This window comes from Macaca fascicularis, chromosome 6, assembly GCF_037993035.2.
Source record: "Macaca fascicularis isolate 582-1 chromosome 6, T2T-MFA8v1.1".
In the NCBI taxonomy this organism is placed as follows: Eukaryota; Metazoa; Chordata; class Mammalia; order Primates; family Cercopithecidae; genus Macaca; species Macaca fascicularis.
The window spans coordinates 10193030-10218005 of record NC_088380.1 but is presented as its reverse complement, the minus strand read 5'-3'; the positions used below and the strand labels follow the sequence as shown (position 1 = coordinate 10218005).

The 24976-nt window shown below is 40.1% G+C and overlaps 1 protein-coding gene and 1 long non-coding RNA gene across 2 annotated transcripts in view; one reads left to right on the top strand and one right to left on the bottom strand.

The window, feature by feature from the left end:
* The window catches only part of TAS2R1 (taste 2 receptor member 1), a 447804-nt gene that overhangs the window by 209643 nt on the left and 213185 nt on the right, over positions 1-24976 (top strand). The gene's annotated exons all lie outside the window — the stretch shown is intronic.
* Positions 6333-10627, bottom strand: LOC135971084 (uncharacterized). Its single transcript, XR_010587159.1, has 2 exons — positions 9433-10627; positions 6333-6555 (listed from the first exon to the last, which is right to left on the bottom strand). It is a non-coding gene; the product is annotated as an uncharacterized lncRNA (long non-coding RNA).

Sequence of the window (24976 nt, the reverse complement as noted above, 5' to 3'; positions counted from 1 at the left end):
TGTGTTAGCTCTGCGGTGAGGACCCCTTTTGCCCTGCTGCCCTGGAATGTGGCCCAGTGAGTATTTTGCAGCAATGCTTCAGGCTGAGCTGGGGCTAGGGCATGAGCCGAGATAAGCACTGCTTCTCTGTACAAACCCACTCCCTCATCCTAAATTTGAAAGGAGAGGAAAGAAGCCCTGCCAGAGGGTACAGGACCTGCAAGGGGAGACTTTTCGCTGCTGTATACACACATATTCTGTAGCCACCTTGATTCTACATATTCTTTAGAACTAGCACCCTCTACTGCTGTGTCTGGAGTCTCACCTTCTTCGTTAGGCGCCAGTTTAGTTGTGTGTGGGTAGTGCAAAGCTAACCATAGACAAAACTCTGAAACAAGTGCCTTTTCTCCTCCACCATCCACTCAGTTTCTTCCAACACTCTAGGATGATAGCATCCCATTTTATTGAACAAATATTTATTGGGCAGCTAATATGTAACTTGCACTGCTGCAGGCAATTAATTGCCTGTCAGTGACCCAAACAGACAAAATAATTGCCCTCAGTGATAGTATGTTCTAATGGTGACACAGGCTTGAATGCAGGAGACTTAAAGGCTTAAATGATCATGGAGAACAGTCAGTAAAGTGATCAGTGCATGGGCTGGTGTAGGCATAAAGGAATGGTGGGAAATGCGGCCAGCTGCAGAGTTGAATGTCTGCTAAGGGGAAATGCTGTTTTTCCACCAACATGAACGAATGTTGGCCCTTTGCATTTCATTTCAAGAAAAGCTGGAAGTGTGAATTTTAAAAATGTAAAAGCTATTGTGTTTTAAATATTGGTAACTAGCTCAAAAGTTTTTAAAACACTATTCAATACCCAAATGCAAAAGCAAAAAAAAAAAAAAAAAAAAAAAAATCTCATCTTCCCAGATTGTCCATTACAGTCAGTTTACAACTTCTATGCTTTGGGGTAAGCAATAAAAATAGGCCCTGATTACCTTCAGGTGACCAATAGGTAAAGGAACATATTTCTTGAGAGGCTGCTGCTTAGATCATCTTGCTGCAGGAAGCACACATGACTCCATTTGTGTCCCTTTTTAACTGCTCCCACATTTGCAATGAGACCAACCTCTCTGCAGGCCGCAGCCGTCCAGTGACTGAGCACAGCTGGGTACTGAGACATGCCATGGAGCTCTCCAGTGGGTAACTGCCTTAAGGACTGCCCATAGGTCTGTCCAAGCCATTTTGCCTGCAGTTTGAGACTCTTGCTCTCCGATATTCTATCCCTCTCTCCTTCCGCAGCATCAGACCTACATCCCAAGCCGAAGGCTCTTCCTAATTTCTGCTCTCTTTCCCCACACATCCTTTTGCACATCAAATCCACAGCAGACCTGAAGTAACACAAGGAACCAGGGGATTCTGACGGAAAGGGAGCCTCTTTCCTAGACCTGATTCTTGAGCTTGTTATTTCCTATTTTGTTTTGTCTTATTATCTGGTGCCACGGACAGTTTGAAACGTGCTCAGAGCCTGGAGAGATGAGCTGTGGGGCAAGGAGCCTGAGCTGGGGAGGGAGATGAGGGAAGGTAAATGGAGAACAGCAACAGCGTGCATCCATGGTGGGAGGCAGCACAGGCTAAGAGGCTAGGAGGGCAGTATTGTGATGCGCTGGTGTCATTCCTAGCAGAGAGCAGTAAAGATATATGTCTAGAAAAATGCAAAGTCTCAGGATACAAAATTAATGTGCAAAAATCACAAGCATTCTTATACACCAGTAACAGACAAACAGAGAGCCAAATCAGGAATGAACTTCCATTCACAATTGCTTCAAAGAGAATCAAATACCTAGGAATCCAACTTACAAGGGATGTAAAGGACCTCTTCAAGGAGAACTACAAACCACTGCTCAGTGAAATCAAAGAGGACACAAACAAATGGAAGAACATACCATGCTCATGGATAGGAAGAATCAATATTGTGAAAATGGCCATACTGCCCAAGGTAATTTATAGATTCAATGCCATCCCCATCAAGCTACCAATGAGTTTCTTCACAGAATTGGAAAAAACTGCTTTAAAGTTCATATGGAACCAAAAAAGAGCCCGCATCTCCAAGACAATCCTAAGTCAAAAGAACAAAGCTGGAGGCATCACGCTACCTGACTTCAAACTATACTACAAGGCTACAGTAACCAAAACAGCATGGTACTGGTACCAAAACAGAGATATAGACCAATGGAACAGAACAGAGTCCTCAGAAATAATACCACACATCTACAGCCATTTGATCTTTGACAAACCTGAGAGAAACAAGAAATGGGGAAAGGATTCCCTATTTAATAAATGGTGCTGGGAAAATTGGCTAGCCATAAGTAGAAAGCTGAAACTGGATCCTTTCCTTACTCCTTATACGAAAATTAATTCAAGATGGATTAGAGACTTAAATGTTAGACCTAATACCATAAAAATCCTAGAGGAAAACCTAGGTAGTACCATTCAGGACATAGGCATGGGCAAAGATTTCATGTCTAAAACACCAAAAGCAACGGCAGCAAAAGCCAAAATTGACAAATGGGATCTCATTAAACTAAAGAGCTTCTGCACAGCAAAAGACACTACCATCAGAGTGAACAGGCAACCTACAGAATGGGAGAAAATTTTTGCAATCTACTCATCTGACAAAGGGCTAATATCCAGAACCTACAAAGAACTCAAACAAATTTACAAGAAAAAAACAAACAACCCCATTAAAAAGTGGGCAAAGGACATGAACAGACATTTCTCAAAAGAAGACATTCATACAGCCAACAGACACATGAAAAAATGCTCATCATCACTGGCCATCAGAGAAATGCAAATCAAAACCACAATGAGATACCATCTCACACCAGTTAGAATGGCAATCATTAAAAAGTCAGGAAACAACAGGTGCTGGAGAGGATGTGGAGAAATAGGAACACTTTTACACTGTTGGTGGGATTGTAAACTAGTTCAACCATTATGGAAAACAGTATGGCGATTCCTCAAGGATCTAGAACTAGATGTACCATATGACCCAGCCATCCCATTACTGGGTATATACCCAAAGGATTATAAATCATGCTGCTATAAAGACACATGCACACGTATGTTTATTGCAGCACTATTCACAATAGCAAAGACTTGGAATCAACCCAAATGTCCATCAGTGACAGATTGGATTAAGAAAATGTGGCACATATACACCATGGAATACTATGCAGCCATAAAAAAGGATGAGTTTGAGTCCTTTGTAGGGACTTGGATGCAGCTGGAATCCATCATTCTTAGCAAACTATCACAAGAACAGAAAACCAAACACCGCATGTTCTCACTCATAGGTGGGAACTGAACAATGAGATCACTCGGACTCAGGAAGGGGAACATCACACACAGGGGCCTATCATGGGGAGGGGGGAGGGGGTAGGGATTGCATTGGGAGTTATACCTGATGTAAATGACGAGTTGATGGGTGCAGCACAGCAACATGGCACAAGTATACATATGTAACAAACCTGCACGTTATGCACATGTACCCTACAACTTAAAGTATAATAATAATAAATAAATTAAAAAAAAAAAAAAAAAAAGAATATATTGGAAACTAAAAAAAAAAAAAAAAAAAAAAATGTACTTTTTTCTTAGAGTTCAGTCTTTTCAGGGAAAAAAAAAAAAGCTGGGTGTAAGTTGCTATTAAATTGGCATTCTCAAAACAAAACAAAAAAAAAAAAAAAAAAAAGAAAAATGTTACTTGACCTTTACCATTATAACAAGCGTTGACACCTGTTTCTTTAAAGATTCAACTGAGTTAGTTGCCTACTGGATCATGGTCTCTTCTTTATGCATTTCTTCTTTGTATTACTTTTCTTCCCATTTTCTCTCCTTCCCCTTATTGCCACCCGCTTCAGTTCACACTTAAAACACACAAACATACACACTTCAAGCTTATGTCTCTGAAAGTTTACAACCTGTCAGATAAGATATTAGACTTTCAGTGGTAATAAATGATTGGACTGTTGACTTAATATTTTACAACAATGCACACAGTACTTTTAGCTCCTTATATTGGTGTTTTCAATATATTTTTATTTACTTACTTTTTCTCTGAATCCTGTGAGAGAGGTAAGAATTATTGTCTTTGTAATTACACTGACGCAACTGAGACTTTGACCCATTTGCTCTGGGTCTCAGGGGCTGTCTTCCAAACAGTGAGGATCCTGTTAGTGATACATGTTTGTTGACAATAGCTGGAGTAATATATTCAATTCTGTGGGAGAGGCAAGCAGCAACGGAGGTTTCTAATGGACGGCTTTTATCTGGTCCCCCTGCATTACTTTGCTTGAATCTGTGTGACTGAGGACAGAAGGGGTTTGAAACTAGAATAATGGACACTCCCTAGACAGTTAGATTACAACAGATCTATGGCTTGCAAGAGCAGAATGCAATAATCAATGGGATATCATAAGCCAAACCAGCTGGGGCACTTATATCAATTTGAACAAAATGCACCTTAGAAGGAATGCTGAATTTTCAGTTCTTAAGTGATGATCAACCCACTCTATGAAAAACAAAGTGTGGTTTGTAAATGGAAGTACCTCGCCTGGTTCACAGAAAGTTCCTGTGGCTGTTTCTAATTCCTTCAGCTTTTTCTTTCTGCAGACTAACATTTCATATCATTTTATACCGTTGCTTTTATTTGATTTCTTTCGTGGCTTTATTTCTTTATTACCTTGACCATGCGGCAGTTCCAATTCATGTTAGATAATATTGGAGGGCCAAAGGGAGTGGTTGACATAAGACCGAGACTGCTACCAGGTGAGATTTAATTGTTTCTGATAGGCAGGAAAGGACCATTTTAACAAAAAGGTTCTTGAGCTGGGAGGGAATTAGTAAAAATCATTTAAGGGAAACCTATCATTGTTCTTGCATCTGACACTTTAAACACAGCTATTAAACCCATCTACCTCTCCGTGAGTGGAACGTGAAAACTCTCAGCTGACACCACTTTGTATACCCAATTGTGCAAAATTGCTTACAGCTTGTCTGCTACCTACTCATTCTTGCTTTTATTTTCTAAGTCCAAGACATCCAGGATACATTTTCTTTTGCAAATTATTTCTCTTGTTTTATTTTCAATTATATTATACAGACAGGAAAGTGCAAACAATCTATACAAGCTGTTGTTTAAGGAACACTTTTCAAGAAAACACCCCATCATAACCATTCAGTCTAAGAAACAGCCTTGTCAGACTCCCAATTTCCTTCTGTGTTGTCCTCCCAGAGACTAATCTTTGTTCTGATATTTTGTTAATTATATTATTGCTTTTAAAATATATTTTCATCTCTTATAAAAAGCATCACTGAACAATAGAGTTTAGGTTATCCTGCTCTCGAACCTAACATTGAGGGGAATCACATCAATGTATTCTTTTATGGCCGACTCCTTTTACTCAATGTGATGTTTGTAAGCTTCATCCTGATGTTATGAGTAGCACTGGGGAGGGCGAGAAGGACAGTCATATTACCTGCATCACTGCCCTCAACTTCAGGTAGCACAGCATGGAGGGTATCTCTTCCCCAGGAGGGTATCCCTTCCTGGGGAAGGGAGAGAAAAGTGAGCACTGCACTTTGCTTTGGATCTCAACACTGGGCCTGCCACAGTAAAACCCAACACTGGGCTCACCAAAACCTCAGACTCCAGGCTGGTCCCTCTGGACTGAACCGACAGGACTACCCTAGTCCAAGGCTGGATCCTGCAGCCCCAGGCTCCAGTCCAGCCTGGCAGACTCAGTCTTCAGGCCTGCCTCAGGCCCAGGATGCAGACTGGGCCCCAGTGGCTTCGTAACTACCCTAGGGCCAGGTCTGCCCCCACAGATTCAAACCCTAGGCCCACCCTAGGGCCAGGGTAGCCCCAGCAGCCCTAGGCTCTAGACCACTCCAAGCACCGGGATGGCCCCTACAGCCCTAGACTTCATGCCCACCCCAGTCCTAGAATGCCCCCCATGGCCCTAGTCACCAGGCTGACACCTGCAGACCCAGGCACCGGGGCCTGCTCACCTGCTGACCTGAGAACCAGGTCAGCCTACTCGTGAACCATACCAGGTGGTATACCCAGAATCTCTGGGTGGGCTGACTGGTGAAGGGCTCCCCCAAGACAAAGCCAGTCTGCAGACTGGAATAAGCCTCTACTTTTTCAAATGTTCAGACATCAATGTAAGACAACAAGAAACACAAAAAACCAATGAGACATAACTCCCACCCAAGAACACAATTATCTCTAGTAGCTGACCCCAAGGACATGGAGCTATATAAACTTCCTGATAAAGAATTCAAAATAAATATTTACATTAAATTTATTTATTTTCCTTCAACTTTTAAGTTCTGGGGTACATACATGTGCAGGATGTACAGGTATGTTACATAGGTAAACGTGAACCATGGTGGTTTGCTGCACAAATCAACCCACTGCCCTGGTATTAAGCCCCGTATCCATTAGCTACTCTTCCTGATGCTCCATATATACCGGTTGTGCACATTTTTGGGTTACATTGCCTTTGGATACCTGCATATAATGTATAATAATCAAATCAGGGTAATTGAGATATCCATCACCTCAAACATTTGTCTTTTCTTTCAAACATTTAACTTTTCTTTGTCTTGCAATTCTTCTAGGTGTTTTGAAATATACAATATTATTGTTAACTTTAATTCTCTGACTGTATTATCAGACACTAAAGCTGACTTCTTCTATCTAACTGTATTTTTGTACCCCTTAACCAACTTTTCTTCATCTCGTCCTTCTTACTTCCCTTCCCAACCTTTGGTTACCACAATTCTACTCTATGCTTCCATAGAATCTGCTTTCTTTGTGTGTGTGTGTGTGTGTGTGTGTGTGTGTGTGTGTGTGTGTATACACGAGTGAGAACATGCAATATTTGTCTTTCTGTGCCGGGTTATTTTACTTTACATAATGACCACCAGTTCTATCCCCATTGAGCCAAATAACATGATTTTATCCTTTTTACGGCTGAATAGTATTCCATTGTGTATATATACCGTATATTCTTTATACATTCATTTGTTGATGGAAACTTAGGTTTATTCCATATCTTGACCATTGTGAATAGTGCTGCAATAAATATGGGAGTGCAGATATTTCTTTGAAATACTGTTATCTTGTGGGTATGATTCAATTATTCTACTGTTTCTTGATTTTACTAATGGTGATTTCTTTCCTTGTGTGCTTGGTTGTTTGTGTGCAGTTTATTGTCTCAGAGTTTTATTGTGGTAATATTTTGAGGGTCAATAGGCAATTTTCTCTATAGAGAGAATATGCATTTGCTACTGCCAAGTTTCTGTACATCTGGTCTTAGGTGACCATAAACAAGTTTGTAATCTGTGGATCCCTGTATCTCCCAGGCAGTGCTGTAGCTAATGGCTATAATTTGGTAGGAACACTTTTTCTTTTCCTTTAATACCTACTCCAAACAGGGCCCAACAATTTCCTCTGTATTCTCCTGCAAAGATGCGAGAGAGGAGTTTATTTGTAGCACTATAACCATGAGTTCATTGTCCTTTTTTTTTTTTTTTTTTTTTTTTTTAAATCCCCTTACTTAATATAAGGAGAGCCTCCTATTAGTTTCTCCACTTGGGATACAGTCTGGGCATTGACCTCTGTATCTTGTGTTGTACAAGGGAGGTTGCATAATCAAAGCGGGAATTTCTCAGGGTAGGCAAGTAACTGCAGGTCAAAGTAGATTAAGTTTCTTGTGCTTGGCTTTCTGGATTTCAGCTTTCCTTAGATTTTTTTTGACTGTCAGTTTTTAAATTTTTATAAGGAGATGTTTTAAGTATTTTATCTAGCATTCTTAGTTGCTTCTATCTGAAGGTTTGGTTCTAATAAACCATTGTTAGAAATTCAAGTTATTGCCTTCTTTTTAAAAAGTAAAATGTAAATACAATTCTTATTCAAAGGAATAATCTTTTCTTCCTTTATGCTCATTGTAACAAAATAAAAAACCAAAAAACTAGAAAACACATTGTAAAAGAAGGAAAATTTGCCCTTGATAACAATCAGAACATAGGGCTATAATATTTTTTAGCACTTCTTAACCACGATTGAAAAGCAAAAACCAGAAAGCAAAACCAAACCTTAGGCTCTAATACCTGAAGGCATTGTGGTAAATACTTATGACTTTATCTTGCGTCAGCATCTATTTTGAAAACAAGTTTGACTTTCTCATATCAGAAGCAGGGCTCAGTCACCATTGACACAGCCTTTAGTTCCATACTACACTCAAATGGCTCAAGCCAGTGGCCAAAGATAAGAACTTGGAGGCATCTCTCTTCAATCTGGCAGACTGAGCTCCATACTTTCCTTCTGCTTTCTTTAAAGGGACCATTCAGGCATTTGCCCGATTACTTAAAGTGACTGATACCCTGTTCTTTTATATACGCTGCTGAGAGCATGCTCTCATGTGTGCACGCTCTCTCTCTCTCTCTCTACCTGACTCCATTTCTGCCTGCATGACTGAGGATGGAGAACTTTACTCTTGTCTCATTGTGTCCTCTTTGCCTAGGACCTATAAGTAAAATCTCTTTAAACTTATTCCATATTGTGATGGTGTATTGAATTTGCACCTTCCATCTAAAGAACTAGAGGTTGTCCAGGCTGAATTTTCCCTGGGATGCCAGGGAGACCACAAAGTCAGGCTCCCAGTGCCTGAGCAATGGTCAGGCAGGACTAAACTGGAGATGGGACGGATAAGAGCCACAAGGGCATCTGACAGTGTAAACAAGTTTCCTATGTGAGGGACTCCCTGATTGCAGGTCAGACAAGTAAGCATTAGGAAGTCTGCCAAGTAAAAGAAGTATCCCATGAGAGGTACACTGTAAACACCCATGTCCAGGTACCCTTCATGTCCCACTAGGGCAGGGTTGCTAGCTGCTCTGGTACTAGAACCCAAATTTAGCTGGGGGCTCTTGAAACAGGTATCCTTTGAATAGAATGAATAAACCTCTCTCCAAGCCTTCCAGAGTTGTACTAGCTGAACCCATTACGAAGAGTCAGTGTCTGACTGTATTATTTGAGAAAATGGCAACTCAAATCTTTTTATGTGGGATCTTCAACCCTGGTTAATATGGGCTGAATATCCTTCAACAAAAAGATTAATGGCTTTTTATTCATGGGATGAGAAAATACTTACCAAATCTTTAATTTTGGTGGTTGTAACACGATTTATTTAACCTTCCCTGTTTTTTGTACCTTTATGTCAAATCCAATTTTACAACTTTCTGTATCCTTATCTTAGTTTTAATACTTCCTTCTGATCCTTTTACTTTGGCAATCCATCAGACTTTCTTTTTTAGGTGTTAGGCCTTGATGTACTCTTTGATTCTGCAGTTTGAACATATTCTTGAATCTCGAGTCTCATCTTACCTTCAACAACCTTTGTTCCTTATTACAACTCTGATAGATGAGGCCCCAATCCCTCAGCCTGAAGAAGATACTACAGACTGTTATGAAAATACTGTGTTAGTGAATGTTACGTGTTGAATTGCATCCCTCCAAATTTACATGTTGAAGTCTGAACTCCCAGAAGCTCAGAATGTGACCTTATTTGGAAATTAGGTTGTTGTGGATGTAATTAGTTAATATGAAGTCACAATGGAGCAGGTAAGCCCCTAATCCAATATGACTGGTGTCCTTGTTTAAAAAAAAAAAAAAAAAAGGGAATCTCTGCACAGAGGGGCACCCACAGGGAGAATGATGTGTGTACATAAAGCCAGAGGTTGGGGTGATGTGTCTACAAGCCAAGTAACACCAAAGTTCCCAGCGAGCAAACCTTTAGAAGCTAGAGAGGCTCAAGCAGATTCTCCTTCACAGTCCTCCAAGGAACCAACCCTGCTGACAGCTCCATCTTAGACTTCTTGTCTACAGAACTGTGTGACAATAAATCACTGTTGTTTAAGCCATCTAGTTTTGGTATTTTATCACAGCCGCTCTAGCAAACTAATACAGGGAGATGGTGTGAGTTAAATTAAAATCGTGGTTGATTAAAAACAGGAAGAACCCTTTCAGTTTAGACCGAAAGGTTATTGGGAGGTAGATTTAGAAGTGCAGCACTTCTCAGTATTATTGACCTTATACTTGCTCTCAAATGTGCCTTTTCTTGTTGTGATCCTCCGTCATTGGTCACTCTGCCTCAAATCTCTTTTATGTCCATTCCCACTCCACGAGGAGCCACTGTGTGGTTCTCCAGCAAAGGTTTATTCCTGTGTATGCTCCTCTGGTCATCCTCAATTAGAAGACCTAGATATTGCCAAGGGTTTCATGTGTATCAGGGATACAGTCATGTTGAGATAGGAGGTGGGACTTGACTCTGAACCAGATTAAAGACTGGGAAAAGGCGCCCAAAGTACCTCTCCATAAGACATGCCCACCAGCACCATGACAGTTTACCATTGCCATAGCAACACCTGGAAGTTACCGCCCCTTTCCATGGCAATGCCCTGAAAGTTACCGTTCCTTTTCCAAAAATTTCTGAATAATCTACCCCTTAGTTGGCATGTAATTAAAAGTGAGTTTAACCGTGACTGCAGAACTGCCTCTGAGCTGCTGCTCTTGACACAGCCTGTAGGGTAGCCCTGCTCTGTGGGAGCAGTCACGAAGCTGTAACACTGCCATCTCAGTAAAGTTGTTTTCTTCTACCACTGGCTCACCTTTGAATTCTTTCTGGGCAAAGCCGAAAACCTTCCTGGACTAAGCCCCGATTTTTGGGCTTGCCTGTCTTGCATCAGTGTGTATCCAGGGATTCCAATTCTGGGATATCAAAGGTTACATGGACTGGGAGAAGCAAAGTCAAAATTACTTTGTCCTGCATATCCTACCTCCCATGCACCAAGTGAAACAATGATTTCTATCATGTCTTTTCCAGTGCCAAAACATTTTCTATAGTAACTAGCTCAGCTAGAAAACTTTGAGATGGTTACCTGGGAGAAGTGTCATACTCATTCATTGACTGGGAATGATGCCAGTGGGCTAAATGAGACATACATACATACATACATATATATATATATTTTTTTTCTTTTTTTCCTGCAAGAAGGAAGCCAAAGATAGAAGCTACCAGTTCAAGTCAAACCAAGGCTGAAAATCAGTCTCATTTATCACCATCTGAAATTGTACAGGGGTATCAGTGCTGTGAATGAACCCACGTATCCTCATGGGCTATTTCCCGGCTGTCTCATTTTAGAGAAGATTTATACTTCAGAGTCTTGCTATATATTACATCTGAGACAGATGAAAGGAAACAATTTATAATTGCTTAACATGTGTGCACAGGTTAACATATCCCACCTCCAAATTATCTTCCTCCTTATGAATCACAGTTCTCTGGAGATTTGTGGGAGGCACTGAGTTTCAATCACAGTATTAAATTTAGTGACCTTCAAGGGAAAGGGGCAGCAAATTGCAGCTTCCTCACTTGTACATGCCAGGAGTTGGCCATTCATCCTGCTACCAGGCAAGTGAACATAGTGACTTCCTGACAGAAACAGGAGAGAATGAAAAAAATTCTGGGGAGTGAAAATAAGTTTGGACACTCTTATAATCTACAGTTAAGTCATCCAACTAGCTAAAGTAACTTTGAAAAAAAAAAACAAAACTAGTGGACCTCAATACTTTCGAAGCTTTAGAAATACATGCATGTAAATAAATAAAATTAGAGGTTAATTTCTTCAAAACCATTTTTGTAAAGCCTCCTAGAGGATAAGGCTTGACTCTTCATTAAAAATAAAGTTAATTCTCCTTTGCAAATGATTCTTTAAGCACATCTATAATGTACTGTACCTTCCATTGTTTAATAAATGAAATATCCAGAGCTGTCACAGTGAGATATCCCTTCTACGGGAGGTATTTAAACTCTTCTTCTCTTCTCTCTCATTCTTTTTCAATGTCTCTGAGCCACATTAATGATGGATATTTAATCCCTAGTCAAGCCTCTGTCTGAAGCTGTCTGGAAATGAGGAGTGACTTTTAAAAGGCAGACAATAAACAGACTGGATAGATTCTATCTACAGAGAAGCACCTGACATCTCTAGTGTGACAAGCAAAGCTTGAGGTCTTTAAGGCTCTTAACTTCTAAAGGTCACAGCCCTGAATGGATATTTATAACCCATTTCTGAGACTGAGCACCTTCCAGTACTGGGCAGCATATTGGTCCAGCAACTGGGCCACCTTCTGGCCATTGGACAGTTGCTTTGCCAGATGATGATCTGTTCTCCATTATGTGGCTTCCCCGCAGTCTTGTGCTGTTTGGCATATTCTGCAGATGACCGACTGGGATGTTCATGCTGCACTTCTTGTGTTCCAATGAGTCATGGATATTTTAGAGTTTGGAAAGTAAAATAATAAAAAGAAAACAAATCCCGGCAGAATAAATTACTTGTGAGATCTGTAGATCAAGTGGATCAATGCAGTTCTTATTTGTCTTTAGTCTCAAAAAAGACCAGAATTAAAGTGTTTTAGAGTTATAGGTAGTATTATTTCTTTGTCAATTTTAGGCTTTTAAATTTGTAATGTACACCACAGGCCATGTTGGCTGCTCCCAGCACTGTCTTTGTTGTCTAACCAACGTGTGCCTTCAGACCACGAAGACAACCTGAGTCAAGAAAGGCTTTCAACTCGATTCTGACATTACTGCAGCTAGGTTATCAAGAAGGTGGGATGTTGAGTGTATCATTCTCTATATAAACATGGTTTATAGATAATTTGTTAAACTTTTACTCATCCCTGGGTGTGGAGGCATGCTAGTGTCTGAGAGAACTGCCCTTATCCTGCTGTCTTGCAGGCAGCAATAGACATCTCAGGTCGTGGATTTAGCTGCTCCTGAAAAATGTCTTAAATCTGAATTCCACCTGAAAAGAGACAATATTCATTTCCAGGTCTACCGACGCCACCAGCCAAAACTTTAAAGGGAGACAGAATGTTCTCTTTCAGCTCTTTCTCATTCTCCCCCTCCCCCTCCAGGTCTGGGACTCTTTAATTAATGGATCCCAAAATTAGAATATGAAGGTAATTCCTTTGCAACACCTCCCATAACACAGTGGTGTGCTTTTGCTCTTTGGACAGGGTTGATACCATGTATGAGAGACAAATCTTTTGTCAGGAGCTCCAACCTGATGTACACACTTGCTCCCCGGTATACTTACACGTGTGCCCATCTGTCTGGGTGGTAGGAGGCCTGTGGGGGATGGAGCAGGGCAATTTCAAGGATGCCCATTTGCCAGTGTGGAAGAGCTGGTTCGGGGGCACAGCCTGCAGAGCACAGCATGTGCCAGTTCTTCTGCCAAGAGAACCTTCTGTTTGGCAGTAGTGCCTGAACAGGCGGCATGCTGCTCTACAATGGGTAACATCTGCAGATGGGAAGCTGGTGGGTGATGTACCCTCCGTGATGGATTCTGCTGCATGCCATCACCCAGCTCCCTTTAGAACAAGCTAACAGCGAGTAATACCTCACAAAAGCAAGCCAGTTTTACTTTTTGATTATGGAAATAGTTGTTGAATGTTTGCTATTAATTGAAAGTCATGTGTTCTGTGCTTTGGGATGATGTAGATGAATTTGACGTGGACCCTAACTTTAAGAGGCTTATGGAAGTAACAGATATAAGCACACACATAGAGAGTTGGTAGACAAGGAATGTCATAGGCCTAGAGACACACACACCAAAGCCACAGAGATGTGCTATTAAAGCCCAGAAGAGGGGAGAGGATGCTCAGCTGGGGACCCCCAGGGGATAGGTGTTTGGGCTGTGCTTTGAGGATGGGAAAGGTTTGCACCTGTGGTTAGGGTGGAAGAGACCATGCATGGTTGAGGGACTTTCATGTCAGATAGGAGTGAGATACAGTGGAGTGCTTGAGTGGGACTTAGCATGAACTGTGAGATAAATGAAAGAGGAGGTGGAAAAGATGTGCTGAGGATAGATCATGGGGAAGTGTGATATCTGGGTGACTGAGTGGTCTAGGAGAGCTAGTCAAGACAGGGATGGAGCTGTGCTGCCCCCAGATGCGTGAAAGGTATAGATGAAGATGGGAGCTTTCCTGGGAGACCACAGCATCAGCACTATCCCTTGGTCTTGAGAGCTGAGTTTGAGTCTTCATAGTTTGTCAATTAACCAGTGTTTACTGAACCCCTTGTTATAGGCTCTTTATGTGGACCAGGTAGTATTTGGCCTCTCCACCTAGGAGGGGAGATATATCAAGTGACCTTTGTAAATCAACATGATGGGATAAAGGTAAAGCTACAGGAATTCCTATGGAAGTCTGGGAACCCAGAGGAGGGGGGACACAGAAGCATCCAGATGCCTGAAATGTCAGCTGCAGAGTGGAGGACATCATGACCTTCAGAGCTGGGTGGTCTGGTTGTATCACAGTCATGCAGCATTGGACAAGTTACATCACTTCTCTTGCTTTACTGTATTCATTTGTAAAATTGACTTAATAATAGCACCTACTTCATAGGGCTGCTAATTAAGTGAGTTAGTATATTTCCAGTGCATGAAAACATGCTTGGCCTCCAGCATCTGAACTGTGTGTGTGAACATGTATTGTTGTGGCAGTGCTGTGTAACAAACGATACAGAATGGTGGTTCAATGTTCTTGTCTCACCATGGGTCACTGGGCTGGGGGTGGCCCTGCTAGGTTAGACTTGCTTGACTCTAAGGTGGGGATCAGGTTTAATTCTGATCCGTGTGTCTTTTCAGTTCAGATCCCAGGAGCATCTCCATCTGGGACTTGTTTTCACAATGGAGAGAAGGAGGGTTGGGTCCAGTCAAATGCTGTGCTTTCGCTCCATGTGCACTCGGGGTTCCTCATAGCTCCTCACATTCCTCTGGTCGTGCCTTCCAAGACCAACATTGATTGGCAAGGAAACATATTCTTCACATGTAAGTGTTGAGGGGATGGTAGATATCTGACAAACGGGAACATCATAAACCATGTCTGTCATGAACAGTTTCCTTAAGGAAGTAATGGAAACAGACTTAAAAAAAAGCTAAGCAGGTATATTAATTGCAGGCAAAAACACAAACACCAATATAAAGAGGTAGAACTGACCTAGCTGTGACTATGTTGTAATGAATTTTCTTTTCTTAAATGTATTTTAACTTTAAAAATATCTCCCCAAATTAATTAACATATATACAATAGACAAATAAAAATTGTATATATTTACAGTGTACCATGTGATGTTTTCATATGTGTAGACATTGGAAAATGATTAAATCAAGCTAATTAACATGCCTTTCACATTCCACTTTATTTTTTGTGGTGAGAACATTTAAAATCTACTCTCTTAGTGATTTTCATCTATATAATACATTATTATTAACTGTAGTCATTTTGCTGTACAATAGATGTCCAGAGCTCATTCATCCTGGCAAACCTGAAACTTCATACCCTTAATTTAGAGTGAAATCAGCATAATATATAACAACAAGCATTAAACTTGACATAAGGAGACCTGCATTCCCATTGCATAATCTTGGTTAAGATTCTTACAATTTGGATGCCTCTGTTGTTTCATTTGCAAAAATGAAGAAGCTAGATTAATTAACCTTCAAGTTCTCTCCCAATATCCTGTGATTCTGTGATGATGAAAAGCTACAAAGAAAGAGGGGTTGCTGAGATGGGCCTTTGGAGGAATAAAAGGCATCTAATTTGATGGAAGGTGTTTATTGTAAACCTGCGGAATTTATTGTTGACACAAGCAGTGATAAGAGTTACTACAGGTTCTTGATCAGTGAATACTAATTTGGGACTTAAGAGGTATTCATGAGCTCTGTGTTGGATGGTGTAGTGCCATGGTTCTCAAACCTTAGTGTGCATCAGAATCACCTGGAGGGACTGTTCAAACACAGATAGCTGGGATCCAGTCCCACTCCAGAGTTTCTGATTCACTAAGTCTGGGGTGGAGCCCAGAAATTTGCATGTCTGACAAGTTTCTGCATGATGCTGCTCCACTGGTCCAGGGACCACACTTTGAGAACCACTGGTGTTGGGGAAGTAGTTGGTGCCCTGCCCAGATGACCTCCACCACTGGTGCACCCAGGCCCCAGCTGCTCTTAGTGTGGCTATGGTCCACAGCTGTCCTCTCTCTGGAGAGTTGCCCTTGGCTAATGGAACCCTCTAGGAGGGGAAGCAACCCAGCCACCAGGCATACTGGCCATCAAAAGCTTACAAATGACTGGTCACCTTGTCTCAAGGTGGCACCAGCTCCACCTGGCTTGTCATTGATGCTCCAAAGCTTCCATGTGACATTGGCTCAAGCCAGTCCCTGGTGAGAGTACATTTTTGTTAGTATCTTGCCCTAGGTGCATCCTGCTGCCTTCACCCTCTTCTTCTAAGAGCACCCCCTCAAATGAGCACATGAGCAAGAATTCCCATCTCAGGTTCTATGTTTAGTGAAACTGACTTAAGACAGATGGCCTAGAGCTGGAGAACCCAGGGCCAAGGAAACCAACTTGTGTATTGTTTCAGGGATCTAGAAGTTAGGTATTGAGGGTATAACTTTATAAAAATCAAAAGGGGAAACCCAAAGAACTTTTTAAAAAAAGGATCTAAAATAGACCCCTTTACCATGTTATGTAAGATCAGACATGGGACAAAAGAGAAGAAGCACAAACATTTTCTGATGGTCAAAACCTGAATATGATATGAGTATGATAAGGCTGTTTGTAACAATGGACAATTTGAGAAGGTTGTTGAGAGGAAGATCAACTTGGATTTCAGCATATGAGGTTTTGTGAGTTTTAGGGTCATCCATGAAGTTTTCCTGTAAGTGCCTGCCTATGTGGGACTTACTAGAGGGTGAGCTGTCAGAGCTGGGCTGTAGCTTTGGGAATCATTTTCACAGTTTGTAGTGAGATCATGGGAGTTAATGAGGTAACCGAGACATTGAACAGCTAAGAGCAGATGGCCTGGGACTGCAACTTTGAGGCTGCCCATGGTTACACCTGAGAGAAAAGCAGACTTCAAAAGAAAGTGTAAGGAGAGAATTGAAATAAGCTGGAAGCATAAAAAGGGTTAGTGAGTTAGAAAAGTGTGGGCCTGATTTTGTTTTCAATTGGTCAACTCAGGGGGCACATATTGAAATACTGTTATTTTGAACTTCTGAGCCTTCAAGAAATTTCAGGTTTTACAAGTGGAGTTCATTTTTGTTTGTCTTAGTTTGTGTGTGTGCAGTGTGTGTGTGTTTGGGGATTGGTTTAAACATGAGCAGATATTTTCACCTAAATGCAGTTTCTGATAAGAGTAAAATACATTCAGAGAAGGTGAGTGTTGAATACTTTTAATAGGAGATGTTGCATGCACTGATGGAAAGATATAGGAATATGATATCAAATGGTCTCTGTTCTGTCTGCTTTAATTTATTCCAAAAGAGGGGAGAAGAGTGTTTGTTCCAAGACAAATGCATAGAAATAGCATGCCAGGGAGACACACACAACATGACCTGGGAATCGCTGGACACATTGTCCAGTGTGTAGGACATTGTCCCAGACTATGAGGAGACCAGAATAGATAAGACATTGTTGTTGCCCTCCAAAAACTTTTTTCTTGTCTCAAAGATATAGTCCTATTGGTAGAAACAATACCCAGTAATTAGTCAGTGGTGCTTAAAGTTTCAGGACTTTGTAAACTTTTGCATACTGCTTGTTACTTCTTGGTTGAAGTATCCATTTCTTCATTCAAAGACCTTCTTTGTTTTCTAGCCCTTCATCAGAAATAGCTTTCTTGGTTTATATAAATCTCATCTAATTATATTTGTGTTACACACTTTTTTCTACTGTTAAAAAATAGCTTATTGCCCCAATTTTCTATCTCCTTCCTTAGAGTAATTGGTCCCAGAGTGAAACATTACCCTCAAGCTCATGCTAATATATGAATAATATGTTTTCATTTATTCCTTTACATTTTATTTGGTATTTGACGTTTCCTCTCTTATTTTTGTTTGGTTGGTGTTGTTTTTGGTTTTGTTTTGGACTGTTACCCTAGAATGTGCATCTTTATTTCCCAAGATATTCTCGACTGCATTATCAATAATCGTTATGTCCACCAGTAAACCAAATTAAAAAGAATTACTCTAATAATCCATTGCATTTGGCAGACACTTTGCAAAAATTTTCTCATTTCATCTCTTACTTGGTCCTTAATTTAGGCTGAATTTGCAAATAGACTCATTGTATTATGGCTTCAGCCTTTGTTCCCTTTCCTTTATTCTTTGCTTTCCTGATATGATATCTAGCTTGTTTGTCATATTTCTGAAGTACTTGGGGCCCAATTTCATTTGAATTAATGCACCATACTTGGCGCCTTGCATCTTTTTCACACTTGACAACTGAGACACATTGAATGACTGCCTTATCCCCGAAGAACACTAATATTTTTTTTTCTGCCTTGAATTTGGAGCTTGCCCAGAAACTACTTTCACTTGCAACGAATTTATCCAGCACATATCATTAAATGTTTACTGCATGCAAGATATCTAGATTCTGTGGGGGAGATAAAGCAGAACAGACTAGTTTTTAAATTTAATAACGCATGTTAATCTGTCCGGCAAATATACCAAGAATGCTCACGAAGACCTGCTTCTGGCTTGCTGGCAGCCACCTTCTCACTGTGCTCGCATGGCCTTTCCTTGGTGCATGTGGGATGGAGGGAGAGAGAGAAAGATCTCTTTCTTCCTCTTCTTATAAGGGCATGAAACCCATCATGAGGGCTCCACTCTGATGACATCACCTAAACCTAGTTACCACTCAAAGGTTCCACCTCCAAATACCATCACATTGGGCATTAGGGCTTCTATGTAGGAATTTTGGAGGGACGCAAATATTCAGTCCATAGCAGGGTGTAATAGGAAATAGGTTTGGAAACGTTAATTTGGTCCAGGTCACAGAGGGCCTTTTATGTCCAATAAGGAGTGTAAAAAATTTTTGATGACAATTGACACTATTGAAGACACTGATCATGTAAATATCGTGGTCAGACCTCAGCTTTGGGAAAATTCACCTGGCAAGGGCCACCTTCATTCTCAGACTCTCTTTCATCCTGGCTCTGATTTATAGAATCAGCTGATTTAGAAAGATCTTTGATTAGCTTAGTTTTTTTGTAGAAAAGTTCATCTATTACAAAAGGCTTTAAAAAATGCTGAAAGCTTCCGAGCAGAATATGAAGTTCATAGCTAATTAGGATACAATGGAGCCAAATTCAGACAAAGCATCTGATTTTATGGAGCTTATAGTCTAGGAGGGGAGATGTACTGAAACCAAATAATCACATAAATAAGTGGATGCACGACATGAAATTACAAACAAGATGTATTTGAGGCTATATAATGAGGTTTATCATGTTTAAGTATGTCAGGGAAGACTTACAGAGGAAATTGTGCTTAAATTGAAACTTTAAGAATGGTTAGGCATGACCTAGGTAAGAATTAAAGCATAGTAGAAGACCCTGTGGTAAGAAAGAATAGGGCAAATATAAAGAACTAAAAAATGTGACGGGAATACAAGTAATAAGGGATGGCATAGTGTGAGATGAAGATAGAGAGTTAGGGTTTAGATCATTCAGGAATTTGTAAGTCATTAAAAATTTTTTTCCTATTAGCAATGGGAAGTCATGGAAGGGTTTTAATCTTGGAAGAGGCTAATGTAATAGAAAAACAGCATAATTCTAAGATTGTCTCCATGATCTCAGCACCCCCCCCACCCCCCGGTTTATATCCTTCATATTTCCCTTTCCTCGAGTGTGGGTAGAACCTGTGACTTCCTTCTCACCAGTAGAATATGCAAAGATGATGAGATGTCATTCCCAATGATAATATTGCATTATGTAGGATTCTGTCTTAATATACTAGAGCAAGAAATTATCCTTGCTAGCTTGATGAAGAGGGCAGGCATGTTGAGGAGGTTCACATGGCAAGGAACTGAGTGAAACCTCTAGGATATGAGGGCAGCTTGCAGCAGACAGCCAACAAAACGCTGTAGCTTTTTGTCTATATGCAAAGCCTGAATGAGTTTGGAAGAGGATTCTTCCACACTGAAGACTTCAGTTGAGAATGTATCCCAGCTTGCAACTATATTGAAGACGAGTGATACTCTGAACAGAGAACCTAACTAAACTGTGTTTGGATTCCTGTGCTACTGTGGTCATATTCTGGTACCCAGCCATCTCCTCACTTCAGAAACAGAGGAATTTTGAGGCTATTATTCTTTATTAAGTCTTTAGCCTGAAAATGCTTTATATTTTTTGTGGTTCACCCTTTGTCTCTGGATGGATGGAAACTGTGAAATAGTAAACATGTTTGGTTTTAAGCTGTTAAATGTGTGGCAACTTGCTATACAAAAATATGAAAACTAATACTTTTGTGTTGTAATACCACTTTAGTTGCTTATAAAGAACAGATTAAAAGTGAAAATAGTGGCTGAAGATAGATTAGTTGCAAGATATTCTATACTCTAGGTAAGAGATGAAATGGTAATGGTGGAGGAGATAGAGAAAAGTGGAATGATGTGAGAAACATTTAGGAAGTACTGGTTATAAAAGATAGGGGCATGTCAGAAATGATACTTTGGGTTGTGGAAGACCAAAGACTTTTCCACAAAATGAGGAAGGACAGAGTAAATATTTATTTAAAAGTCAGATTAAAGACATGGAAGAACTGCTGAAGCAACAAAAACTTGAATCACAAATAATCCAGAGGGAAAGGAATTATAGAGAGGTGAGCCAACATTCTGTGAGCTACTTCTTCCCTTAGAGAATTTACAGTAAGTGAGAGGTTGAAAAACCAGGAAAAGAGTCCAACATAAAAGGCAGAGAAGCCAGCTGAGCTTTTAGCTTGAGGTTGGATAGTAAAAATTTGTCACTTGAAGTGTCCAAAATGGGCAGGACAGAAGATGCTAGATTCTTATATATAAGCATGACATGTAGAAATAAGCTGAAATTCATGGTTTTCTTCCTCAAGGTATTTGTCCAATTGTTAGTGTATGGGCAAGAAACTAAGAAGCTGAGTAGAGAGCTATCAAAAGTACAGAAGAGATATTGGCCATCTCAAGGCACTTATGACCCAATAATTGTAGGTCAAGACATACCAAGGAGGAGAGGCCCTGGTAAACAGTAAAGGTTGCAGGTTCCCAATTAGGACCCATGGAAAACTAGACTCTAGGAGTGGAGATAAACCAGAGATAGAAACTTGTAAAAACTGCAACTTTGCCACAAATCAGGTTAGCAGCTGGGTGGATTGAGCTGCTTCAAAAGACAGACTGTGCCGGGTGCAGTGGCTCGTGCCTGTAATCCCAGCTCTTTGGTAGGCTGAGGCAGGTAGATTGCCTGAACTCAGGAGTTCGAGACCACCTGAACAACATGGTGAAACCCCGTCTCTATTAAAATACAAAAGAAATTAGCTGGGCATGGTGGGCACCTGTAGTCTTAGCTACTTGAAAGGCTGAGGCAGGAGAATTGCTTAAACCTGAGATGCAGAGGTTGCAGTGAGCTGAGATTGTGCCACTGCACTCCAACCTGGGCAACAGAGTGAGACTCTGTCTCAAAAAAGAAAGAAAGAAAAAAAATATACTTCCTACCAGAATATAGATTGAACCTTCCCTGGAGGAAGATAACTAACATGCTCCAGAGTCTTTACTATTTTTAATCAATAATGTCTGACTTTCAGTAAAAAATTATGAGACACACCAAAAACCAGGACTAAGAAAAAAGAAAGGGCAATAGAGACAGATGCAGATCTACAAGTGATGAAGGTTTTCACACATGTACATTAAAACAATTGTGCTTGGTTGTCTGGTCGGGAATTTGACCTCACCTTACTTACAAATAAGTTAATCTGTTATTGCTTTACACATGCTGGAAGAGAACATGAGACTTCTAGGTCAAAGAAAGAACTGAATTACTTATGGCTCAGCAAGCATGTGATGGATGTAAGCATATTCACATTGCCTCCTGGCCTCCAAATTCCACAGGGGCAATGCTATGTAGCTCAGATGAATGCTACACACGTAGTGGGTTTGCATCATAGCTGGGGAACGTCAAGTTTAGAGAATCCCATGCTTTTATAGCAAGCACTAAGAAAGCTTGCTCCTCTGTTCTGGAGGGAGACATTACATCATCCCTCAAAATTACTGACTACAAGCACAGTCTCAGAAAATGGCCCAGGTAGACTGGCCACAGCCTGTTATTGTTGGCACCACCAGCAAGAACAGAAAGGGATGCTTAGGATCCCAGAGAGATTGCATTTCCCATCATGTTGTGGTCAAGAAAATAAAATAACAGAGTGGAGAATGTCCTCAGGAACTGAAATTTATAAAATAGAGTTAGATGGAAACTCTAAAAAAATTTAATGAACTGTATTACAACTCATAATATGAGTTTAATAGCAAATTCAGTACATCAGAATAGAGAATTTGTAAACAAACTAAGTAGAAAATATCCAGACTGAACTACAGCAAGGCAAAAAGTTGAATGCTGAATGTATATAAGTAAAGAAACATACGAAATATGGTGAAAGACACTAATAAATGTATAATTGTTTTCCTGGAAGGAGATGAGAAGATGAAAGGGAATATGTAATATTTCAAGAGAAAAGTGACAGATTAAAGACATTCAGCACCATATTCAGCAAGCACTGTGATTCTCAATATGGATAAATTCAAAGTAAGCTTGTGAAAACAAATGACAAAGAGATAACTCTTGAAAGCATCCAGAGAGAAAAATAGGACATAGACTCTCAAAGTAGAAATATAAGATAGGCAGCTGACTTCCAAATGAATATGACGGAAATTAGATCACAATAGAATGAAAGCTTTAAAGTACTGAAAGACCAACCTAGATTTATGTGCCTTGTGAATACGTCTTTTAAAAGTGAACGTGGGCTGGGGCAGGAGAATGGTGTGAACCTGGAAGGCAGAGCTTGCAGTGAGCTGCCACTGCACTCCAACCTGGGTGAAAGTACAACACTCCATCTCAAATAAATAAATAAATAAAATAAAAAATAAAGTGAATGTGCATAAATATATTTTTAGATAAAAACTGAGTTTGTTACTAGCACACCTGCATTAAAAATATTCTAAATGGAGTTCTTCAGGCAAAGTAAAAGTAATCCCATCAGAAACACAGAAATACAATAAGAAATGAAGAGCAACGTAAGTGATAAACATAAATGAATATTGACTGTACAAAATGATAAAGTCTTGGGATCTAAAATATATAGGAATATTTAGAATTAAAATGCATGACAATTCAGAAAGCATAAGGGAATAAATGGAGTTAATATAACATTAAGATAGTGGTAAAAATCTTAATTCATGTTAGAGTTTAAATAGTCAAGAAGAGTGCATGCCCTAATCTTTATAGTCACCACCAAAAGATAATAAGATGTGAATAACTAAAAATGGATGGTATGGGAGAAAGATGGGAAGAATAAAAAAACAAGATGAATATTGGTGCCATTCATTCAGATAAAGAACTCTGAAAGAGATTGAACAGGAGATGTAAACTTGATGGTTGGATGAGTTAATGTGACTCTCAGAAGTCTGAGCTACACTTTTTTGAGGCTCAGCGCTACCCTGTTTTCCTGATAAATGGAAGAAGAGTGAGGAATATTTCACTTGTGCAGACAGTCCTCAGTTTAGCTCACCCTTCCTGCAGCTCACATTGATGTAATGAATGACATAGGGGGCAAAATCTCACCAGGGAACTTTATGCAGCTGAAATACAAGGTAGCAAGGAGAGCAAGATACCAAAACGTTGACTCTTATCATCTCATTTGCTTGTAATCATAGCCCATTCAAAGTCATTTTCCTGAAGAGTTGGATTCAGAACCCTTCTGGGAGGACGAAAGTCTAGAATGGTGAGCCAAACTGGGTTTGTCCTGCAAAGGAGCTAAAAGTTTCCTTTCCCCTAGAAATATAATAATCTCTTACATTAAGTATTCTGTATTAAAATGGTTGAGATGAGAATAGTTAATTATTAAATATGGAAGGCAGGAAAAATGAGTATACTTTAATTATGTAATTACCTGTAATGGACTACCTTAAAAAAAATAAAAAAGATGTGTGTTTACTTTTACAACTTCTGACAGCACTGCACATGCAAAAACTACCCGTCGCTTGTTCAGCCTTGCAAAATGCTCAATACCTCTCATGTTAAGCCTGTGAAGAATTTTGTCTGTTCATTCTTTATTGACAGCTGTGATAGAGCTTTGAGTCACTTTGAACTTATTGGGTTCCTCAAGCACAATTTCTCATGTTTCAGCATAGAAAAACACCTTCCCTATGTGGAGATTGTCAAGAGTGTTGTGATAGTAATTTCATCATGTCACTGAAAGCTTTTCTTTTTTTATTTTGTTTCAAGGAATAAAAAGAGTAATGGACTAGATTTTCATTTACTTATGAGGTCTGCTTGTCGTCATAAAAGACTAAAGCTTGTCTTTCAGTGTATTTTTTTGTGTATTTTGTTCTACAACAGGATGTTATTTTATTGCTGATATCATGTATGAATTCTTACCACTTGTGAAAAGCATGGCAGTTTGAGTGTCAGAAACCTGAGCGTTCGATCAGCCTAAATTATTTTTCCTTTTACCGTGTTTGTGCGGCTTTCCCACACCCTCTCCTGCGTTCATCCCTGCCTACTCTGCAGCTGTGTACGGCTCTAAGCTCTTGAGAATCTGGCTTCTTGTCTTCACAGAGCTGAGCACAGAGCCCTCTTTACCCTAGTGGCTGCTCAGCTCAGGCTTTATTACTGTAGTGATAACAGAGACCTGCTTGATGCTGATTATGTAATGATCCTGAGTCAAGAATTTGATTTTTAAAACGTTATGTTTTTTCCATCAGCTTCTGGAATAAGCACCCCAGCGCAGATTTCAGTGTCCAGTTAGTCCAGGTCTGAAACCAGAGCCTTCTAACCTTCCAGCTCTCAC